The sequence below is a fragment of the Protopterus annectens genome, chromosome 16.part0 (assembly GCF_019279795.1).
Source record: "Protopterus annectens isolate FY-2018-M chromosome 16.part0, PAN1.0, whole genome shotgun sequence".
NCBI classification, from domain to species: Eukaryota; Metazoa; Chordata; order Ceratodontiformes; family Protopteridae; genus Protopterus; species Protopterus annectens.
Genome location: NC_056750.1, coordinates 161,163,282 through 161,173,046, shown reverse-complemented (window position 1 = coordinate 161,173,046; position 9,765 = coordinate 161,163,282).

The window sequence follows — 9,765 nt, the reverse complement described above, 5'->3', positions numbered from 1 at the left end:
CACACACATTTACATCACATAATGTCTTAACTTATTCATGCTGTGATGTTCCACCAGCTAATATATTTATTAATTTAATAATTAACTTGGCTTTCTGACTAAAATGCATTTTTTTCAGACATTGCACAAGTAATGTGTTGCACATGATGTATATATCCATATATTCTATAAAATGTACATCACACAGAGTAAAGACAATCAGATGGGGAATGCCAACAAACCACCATAATGCCTAAAAAAACACAAGGAAGCAGAGCAAAGATCTCATAATAATATTCTGGAAAATCAAAAATGATGTGTTTTTTTGCATGTTAACCTGATACATGAGTTATAGTTGCACCATTTTCAACTATGACCCAGGAGGACAATGATTTCCAAAGACTTGCTCAAATTTCTGTTTTCTATTTAGCTTCACTTAAAAATGTATTAAAAGAGATATTAGTACTCACATGAACCATGAATGTTTTTTTTTAAAAGGTACTGTTTGCCAGTGAAGGATCTTCATGGTCATGGAAACCAATAATGCTAGGAGCAGGAGAGGGATATTGAGGTCCATGACATGGCTTGTGGGGATGGGACCAGCCCAATGACCACAATGATAACTAGGAGTAAGATTATCAGAAAGCTGATATTCTGATGCTGCAGAAGACCACAGTAGGTGGATTAGACACCCTAAATCGACCATGGGTGTGAGTGTGCATGCGACTGCATAGATTCATAGGTTCATAGGTTGGTACTATGCTATCGGCCCTAGGGCCTATACAAGCCTAGCCATAACAATTCCCTGGCTATTTCTTCCCACATTATTTACTTCCCTGGACCCTGTCTTGCAGGGCGACTGATGTGATCTGCGGGGTGAATTTCCTTTCTCCTATCCAATTGTCAAGGTTCCTTTTGAAGAGGGCCAAAGAGGCGCTCTGCTTGACATGTATGGGCAGTCTATTGCAGAGTCTGGGGAGTCTCTGGGTCAGGAACCTATCCCTCCAGCATGTTTTGTTTATTGTGATGACAAGGTTTAGATCCCTGGAGCGTGTGGCTCTGAGGGATTGGGATTTCTTTAAGTGTGGCATGTCCAACAGCTCTGGGTTTGACATGGCCTTGTATGTTAAGCAGGGATCGCCTCTGAGTAGACGATATGAGAGAGAGCATAGCTGGAGCTTTTAAAGGCGGTCAGCATAGGGCATCTCAACAAACTGCTAAAAATAAAAGAACAGCAAAACAAGCCGGAGCTAAAAACTTAGAGAATTTAATGATAAAGTAAGCGCTTTCGGAAATGCCAATACGTTTCCTTCCTCAGACATACAATAATGAAACATTTGGGTGTAAATATATAATGCATTAACTGCCAAATTAAACAATTAATGATATTCTTCTGAATAATTAGCACAAACAAGTTCCTTACCAAAAATTAGTAAACAAGTCGTATTAATATAAAAACTCTGTCTAAAAAGTCTATTAAAACTTGTTACATAACAAGACCAGAAAGTTCGTACAATATATGCACACGATAGTTACACAATAATCAGCTCCATGATTTTTTGTTATTGCCCTAAATAAAAGATCAAATAAATCGTGTTGAGTGAACATAGTTCGTTTTTAAGTAATAAAACTCACTTTTTTGTATGTATATATGAAAACATGTGTTTAAATCCAACTAAAGCTAGTGTAAGTAATATTAAACACAAGCTAATATGAATAATATTAAACATTGGCCACTAAACATCAATGTAAGAAGAGACCCTAAAAAGTAGTCAGCTCATCTCCTCAAAGCTGCTAGTTTTAAAAAACATTTTATAGATACAGTTTCATTAAGACCCGGGGGCAGGTAGGCTGCTGTTTTTATTTGCCATAAGAATTCTTCAATCTCAAGTTTAATCTGCCATGGTCCCCCCTTAAGGTCAAACTGTACCTGATTCAGAACATTAAACCTAAAACTGTGGTCAGGGAATTCTTCTATGTACCTAGCTAAGGCGTTGTTCATGTCCTTCTTGCTTATAGCGTATTGATGTTCATACATCCATTGCCTAAGCTTTCTTTCTGTCTTTCCAATGTAGAAAGAAGGACAGTTCAGGCAACAAGCAGAATAGACTACTCCTTTCGAGTCACAAGAGAATCTACCCTGAACCTTGTACCATTTATCACGAATCTTAAATTGATACATGGTGTTTATAAATTTACACTGGTGACATGACCCACACTTAAACATTCCTGTGTGTTTACTTGCTAAAGGCTTACTAAAATATTCGAGAAGTGACTTCAAATTATGGCCACGTCTAAAAACCACCCTAGGTTTATCACCCAAAATCTTGCTCTATCTGTTATCCTCATTGATGAGAGCCCAGTTTTTATTTAAAATGTTTCTTATTAATGCATGGTCAAGATTGTAAGTACAAAGAAAACTAGTTGCAAAGCAATGGGACTCTAATGGCAGTGAAGTTACTCGGTTGACTTCAGAAATATGTTCAACAGTTGGATTTATTGTTAGTAAAGGTTTAAAATAACCTGTTTGTCTCTTAGTAATAACTTCTGATGAAATGTTGGAAATTAATGATAAGGGATATCCCCTATTGACAAACATATTTTCCAGAAGTTGGCATTCACTTATAAAATCCGTCTCATCTGAAACCATTCTAGCTACTCTAACTAGCTGTCCTTTGACCACCGCTCTTTTCTGGTGGTAGGGGTGAGAGTTAGAAAAGTGAAGAAATTAGTTTGAATAAGTAGGCTTTCTATATATCGTGATTCTAAACCTACTGTTACAATAGTCTTTGTGAATGCAAATGTCGAGAAAGTTAATAGTATCTGGATGTACAACATAAGTAAAATCTAAGAAGTCTATTAAAGAGGTTAACGTGGTCATAAATTCAGGTACCAGACTAATGGGGCCTTTCCAGATTAAAAACATGTCGTTTTGGTAACGAGTATACCAAGCGACATAGTTTTGAAACAAAGGATTGGGAAACAAAAGAGTAGTTTCCCAATGTGCCATAACACAATTGGTGAAATTTCTGCCACAGGGGGACCCCATGGCAACCCCTGATTTTTGGAGGAAAATACTTCCTTCAAACCACATGAAGTTGTTGGAAAGGACAATTTCAAGAAGGGTTTCAATTATGTATATAACACCTTCTTGTATGTTCCTGGAGCTAAGAAAGTCCCTAATCCATTCCAAACCTAGACTTTGTGGAATGACCGTATACAAATCTCGGACATCAATGGTTAAAAAATGGATGTTCGCGATGGAATGGGATATCGCCAAGCTCTTTAAGAAAACTCCAAGAGCCCCTACATATTTGGTGCTCCTTCTCAATTAAAGGCTTCAAAATGCTGTCTATATACTTAGCACAGCTGTATGTAATGGACCCTCGCCCATCAACAATAGGTCTAAAAGGGGGGGTCCATAATCCTTTTGTGGATCTTCGGTGTGCCAAAAAGTGATGGCGATCTAGGAGCAGGCATTGTTAAAAAGTGGTATACATCGATGTCAATGGAACTCTCAAGGAACAAGTCATCCAATATACCTCTGATTTTTTTATATGCCATGTTGACCTCATTAGTGCTAACTAACTGGTAAACTGTTGTATCTAAATGTTTCATCATGCTATTGATGTAAGTATTGTGATACATGAGAACTAACCCTCCTCCCTTGTCGGGCTTCATAGCTCTTATTTTACAATCCTTCAAAAGCTTGATAAAGTCCAACTCATTTTGGTTAATGTTGTGCCCTCTCATATAGTTGTTAGACCTAAATGTGCTAGCAGATCTAAAATCTATTTCACACATCTTTTCAAAAGCAAGAATATTGGGATGAAGGGGAGGGTTAAAAAGACTGGAAACTCTTAAGTGGTTAGTAACAGTAGAACCTGGCCCCAATAGGGCATTAAGGTTGATTTTCCTAGCAAAAAGCTTGAGGTCAACTATGGTGTTAACCAAATTCATATTCGAATCTGGAACAAAAGTTAAACCTAACGCAAAAAAATCAGTAATTTCTTGTGGGATGGTTAAGTCTGTGTAATTATAAATATGAAAGTCATTCTTGGAGTTGGAATATATTTCTGGGTTTAATGTTCCAGTAAACGCTACTTCCTTCTTTGATTTCTCCTATTCCTCGTACGTTTCTGATTCGAAACAGTCCTTGAATGGTTCATTTGGTTTGACTGGTGAACCTGAAAACCCTGCTGAGAATTATTGTTGAGTGGGTTAATGTTGTTCCCATTGTCTCTTTGATGAGTAGCCCCTTTGGTGTTATTAAAACCATCCTTGTTGGTGTTGTTTCTAATACGGTCACTCCTCCGAGGTATGGATTCAGGTCTCGGGGAAGAATTAGCCTCAAGGGGCGCATTAAGCGCATTGGGGTTGTTTGCTTCGATGTTGTTTCCAGTGTCACAAAGGGCACCCTTAAAGACTGGAGGCAGTGCAGGATATGCTTGCAGACTCTTATATTGTTGAATGTCCCTCGCAATCTTTTTCTTTTTAGCGTTAGTTAACTTTAACATAGTAGCTTCAATGCTATTAAAGATTCTCAGATAGTCATATTTATAGTGAGGGAAGTCAGTGTTAGAGTTAATAGAGTGTTCTAATATTTCAAGATGGCCTTTTAGAACAGTCACTTCCGCTTTATAATAATTAATTAAAGCTTTAATAAATTCATATCCTTGTTTGTTAAACAAGTCTAACAGTTCGTGGTGAAACTCAGACCCCTCAACAAGTCCAACAGGGTACCTCCCCTCCCTAAGCCCTTTAGGTATAATTTGTTTTTTAAGGCATTCATCAAAGTAAGAAATTTCCAACTGTAGCTTTCTACAGCGGAATAACTTTTGATCAAATTCATTGATATGTGTAGTAATATCACTCACCGGTGGCGTTGGCAAAGGTGTAGAATCTGGTGACCAACTGTCATCAAAAAAATTCTCATTGGTCAAAAAGTTCCCAATAGTTGGAGCCATCTCGTACGCAATTCTGTTACCATCACCATTCGAAATATGAGTCTGATGCATCTGGACTTCTCCACCCTGCTCAATTCTAATTAATCCCGGTGAGGTGTTATCACCTGTAACATTATGCATTACAGACTCATTGTGGCCACTGACAGGCAGAAAATTGTTAGGAGCTGATGATTGTTGCAACATAGTGTTTGTTGAAAAAGGTGCAGGTTCTCCAGACCTAGTACCCGCTGGGTTAGGACTAACAATCAGTTTATCCATTTGTTGTGTTAAGTTATCCACATGGCCCAGAAGAATGTTAATCAGGGCCGTCAGGTTACCGACAGCGTTCGACTCCTCGGATACAGTCATAGGAGCATTTCCGCAAGTGTTAGTAGGCTCATCCTGTGAAAATAGAGAGCCTTGTGTAGAAGCTCCTGCTTGGTTCACCATAAAAAACTAACAAACCAAACAATAAACTCTCGACAAACTGCTAAAAATAAAAGAACAGCAAAACAAGCCGGAGCTAAAAACTTTAATGATAAAGTAAGCGCTTTCGGAAACGCCAATACGTTTCCTTCCTCAGACATACAATAATGAAACATTTGGGCGTAAATATATAATGCATTAACTGCCCAATTAAACAATTAATGATATTCTTGTGAATAATTAGTACAAACAAGTTCCCTACCAAAAATTAGTAAACAAGTCATATTAATATAAAAACTCTGTCTAAAAAGTCTATTAAAACTAAAACCAACAACTGGTGTCAGAACCATGGCCTTAAGCTCAATTTCCAAAAATGTGTCATCACCCCCTTTGGGAAAAACCCAGTTCTCATGAATTACCACAACGTTGGTAATCCACTGAATACAGAAGGTGTTATAAGAGATCTGGGAACACAGGTCAAGAGCAACCTCTCTTTTGACTATCACACACACACACACACACACACACACACACACACACACACACACACACACACACACACACACACATCTGCTTTAGGCCTGTGATTCTTTTAGTGAGGTATTTCTTCGGCCTTTCCAGTTGTTGCAGATGTCTTGAAAGGTACATACCAAATGGGGTGTTGTATTCTATAATGGGTCTAATGAGGGATGAGTGCAGTGGGACAATGCTCTCCTTTTTTCTGGATGAAAAGCCCTTAGTGATGAGGTGTGCCACATAGAAGGATTTCCTGACTGTTGTGGCGATGTGGTTATTGAAGGTGAGACCACTGTCCACCTGTGTCCCTAAGTCTCTTGTCTCACTTTCGGTGTTTAGTGTACTGCCACCTATGTGGTAATTCACAGGTACATGTTTTTTCCCAAAGGGGATAACTGTACATTTCTTGGCATTGAGCTTGAGCCTATGGCTCTGGCACCAAGCATCTTTTTCTGTAAGGCCCTTTTGTAGAGTATCCACATCATTTGGGGGTACAATAATGGCTCCCAGTTTGCAGTCATCTGCAAACTTTGTTAGCCAGAGTCCCTTAGTGTTGGCCTGTACTTCAGAGAAGTAGATGCCAAACAAGAGTGGTCCCAGGACTGAACCCTGACGTACTCCACTTGTCACTTGTCTGGAGCTGGATTTGGAGTCAGCTATTTTTACCATGTGGGTTCTGTCAGTAAACCAGTTGGCAACCCATCGAGTGATGTAGGGATTAATGCTCAACTTAGTAAGTCTAGCTATGATTCCAGAGTGGGGGATGGTGTCAAAGGCCTTGGCGAGGTCCAGATAGGCTATGTGGACCACCTTACCCTCGTCCACAGCTCTGGAGACTGATTCAAAGAAGTCAATCAGGTTCAGGAGACAAGATCAGCCCTTCACAAACCCAAACTGGGTGGGGTCCAGTGTTTGAGGGTTGCCAATGTCTTTGTTTATAAGTTCCATGATAATACGTTCCATGACCTTGCAGAACAGGCTCGTCTGACTTATGGGGTGGTATTTCTTGGGATCCAATGTGGATCCCCCCTTGTGCAGTGGGATAAATGTAGCTGTGCACCACTTACCGGGCACAAAGCCTGAGGTGAGGCTATAATTAAACATGACACTTAGGTGAGGTGTCAGTTCATTTTGTAGTTCATGTAGTACACAGCCCAGGATGTCATCTGGTCCCATGGATGCTGTATTCTTAGCTTTGGAGAGTGCATTTTTTACCTGTGTGGCTGTTATTACTGGAATTTGGCAATCTTCTGGTATTGAGATGGGCCGTTTAGGGGCTGAGGAGGGGGTGAAGTTAGCACTGAATTGATCTGCCAGGATATTGGCAATATCCTTGGGATCAGTATATTTAATGCCATTCTGTTGTAGCTCAGAGCAGATCTGAGCATTGCCATTTAGATTCTTGACATAGTTATAGAATGCCTTGTGGTTGTCTTTGGAATCTTTGGCAATTTTATTTTCGTAACTAGCTTTGGAGGATTTTATGAGGGGTCTCAGCTTCTTACTGAGGCTGGTAAAGGAGTTTTTTGCATCCTGGGATTTTCCTCTTTTTCTGCAACAGTTTCTTCCTTTTGTTGTAAAGTTTGTTTATGGCAGGGGACCACCAGATTAGCTTCCTTTTTTGGAGGAGAGCATCTTGGTTCTATTTGGGATGGCATGATTCATGCATGAGTGGATGTGCTCGTACAGTGCCTTAGTGTAGGATTCAACAGTCGAACTTTCAGTTCCCGTCTGCATGGGTGTCATGAAGTTTGTCATGTCTGACTTGAGTAGCATGAAGTTGGCTTTAGAGATGTTTTTTATGGAGGTTGCCTTACTGGGGGGTGGGGGTTGGGGTAGAATGTGGATGCTAAGGGTGATTAGCTTATGGTCAGACCTGACCAACGAGTGGGTGACCGTAGGTGTGGATCATCAATTTCCCACATTGGTAATGACCAGGTCTAGGATATTGGAGCCCCTGGTGGGAGTGTGGATTAGTTGATCCAGGGCATTCGATTTATGAATTCCAAGAACCGGTGGACAAAGGTGTTGGTACACGAGTAGTTTTCCCAGTTAATAGCAGGGTAGTTGAAATCACCCAGCTTTAAGCTGTTTGGTTGTATCTTAATATTTTCCAGTATGTTTAGAAAGGTGTAGTGAGAATCTTGGGGCATGGTGGGGGATCTGTAGCAAGTTTCAATTTGTATTGCATTCTTACCTAGTGAATATCCTTTAGTGTTTTGCCCCTGGTTTGGTGGCTGAAAAGTGTGGTAAGAGTTGTAGCCTGGTATTGCAGGGTTGCTCTCTAGAGCCTTGAACCAGGTCTCAGTTACTACATAGATATCGATGTTCTCCATTTTTACGAGTGCCTCAATGTAGGGCTTTTTAAAGTTTAGACTTCTAGCATTGAGTAGCATTACTTTCAGAATTTGCATGCTTGTACCTGTTATGGTTGTGGTTTTGTCCTTTGAACTTTGCCTAAAAAAAGCACTATAGGGGTGGCAAGAGCCTTAGCCAGTAACCTGAATCCCAGGGGCGACAGGTGCAGATTATCTCTGGCAAAACATCGTGGTCTGTCGATCATGTCGTCCCAGGTAAACAGATACTGGATCCCCTTTGAATGACACCAGATGCTTAGTCAAATGTTGAAATCAATCATTTTGTCCTTATATTGTGGTATCATTCTGGGCGTAGGCAGGATGCTACTCAGGGCTAGGGTCATACCTGCCTGGGCCACATGATCTGAGAGCCCTTCCAAGTCTCTTTTCATGTAGTCTTGGGAGGCACATCTCAAGTCATTCACTCCAACATGGACAATGACAGAGTTGTATTTGTACTTGTTGTGGAGTGACTTGAGTGCATGCGTTATGTGTCAGATCCTAGCACCCGTCAGGCAGCTGACTGTAATTTTCTCCTTGTTCAGCCTGGTGAGTGGGACATCAGTGTGCCTGACTATAGAGTAATCTATGATTAAAATGTTAGGTACGTTGTCTTGCCTTAGGGGCTATTGCTAGGTGGCACACTGGTGTTGTGAGCTATGTGACACTTTGGTTGTGATTGGTATTTGTTTGCGTTTCAGCTTCTGAGGTCCTTGTTGCTTGGGCAGGGTACAGTTAAGGCCCTCCGCATATGTGGATTTAATGTTGCTATGTGTGGGTGTTGGTGGTGTGGGTTTAGAAGGGCTATGTGTTGCTTGAGGTGTAGTGCGGGTGTTAACCTTCTCCTCTTGACTGTCTAGCACAATCTTGGGTGAGAGAGCTTTGCTTCCAGTTTGGCTATGTAAGTGCATCTCTCACAGGTTGTAGTGCTGAGTGGTAGGAGGAGACGGTTGTCTGTGTACATGAGGCAATTGCTGCATTGCCCCAGTATGCCCAGATTCACCAGGTGGACAGGAGAAATCACCGGAAGCTGACCCTTGGACATACCTGGTTTAGTGCTTTTTTTGTAAAGTACAGGAGCTGTTTTCATTTGCCTTAGCAAGGTATTTTGCAATTATAGGCTGTTTAGTGCCTACATTTAATTTCTCATTATTAACAAAGAGAGTTGAGTGCTTGTATCAGTTTAAGGCTTCCTAGTCCTTTCCAGCAGGTATTAGAGCAAGTGTTAGTCACAGGGATGCTTAAAGGTAAGATGAAAAAAATGGTTTATCCTAAACACTGCAGTGTGCACTAGATATGTTAGATGTGAAAATAGATAACTTAAGTTTTATCTGTCTAAAAAGTTGCTTTAGTGGAGAGTCACTATTTTTAAAACAGCAAGATAGATTGAAAGGGGGTGGTCACTTTTGTATTCTGGTACTATAGAATACAGTAGGATGGCCAATAAATTGAAATAGTTGAAGGGGAGTGATTTCACAAAATGATAATTTTGTGATTATTCACACAAGTGAGTGAAAGCAGAGAGGAAATGAGATATATGG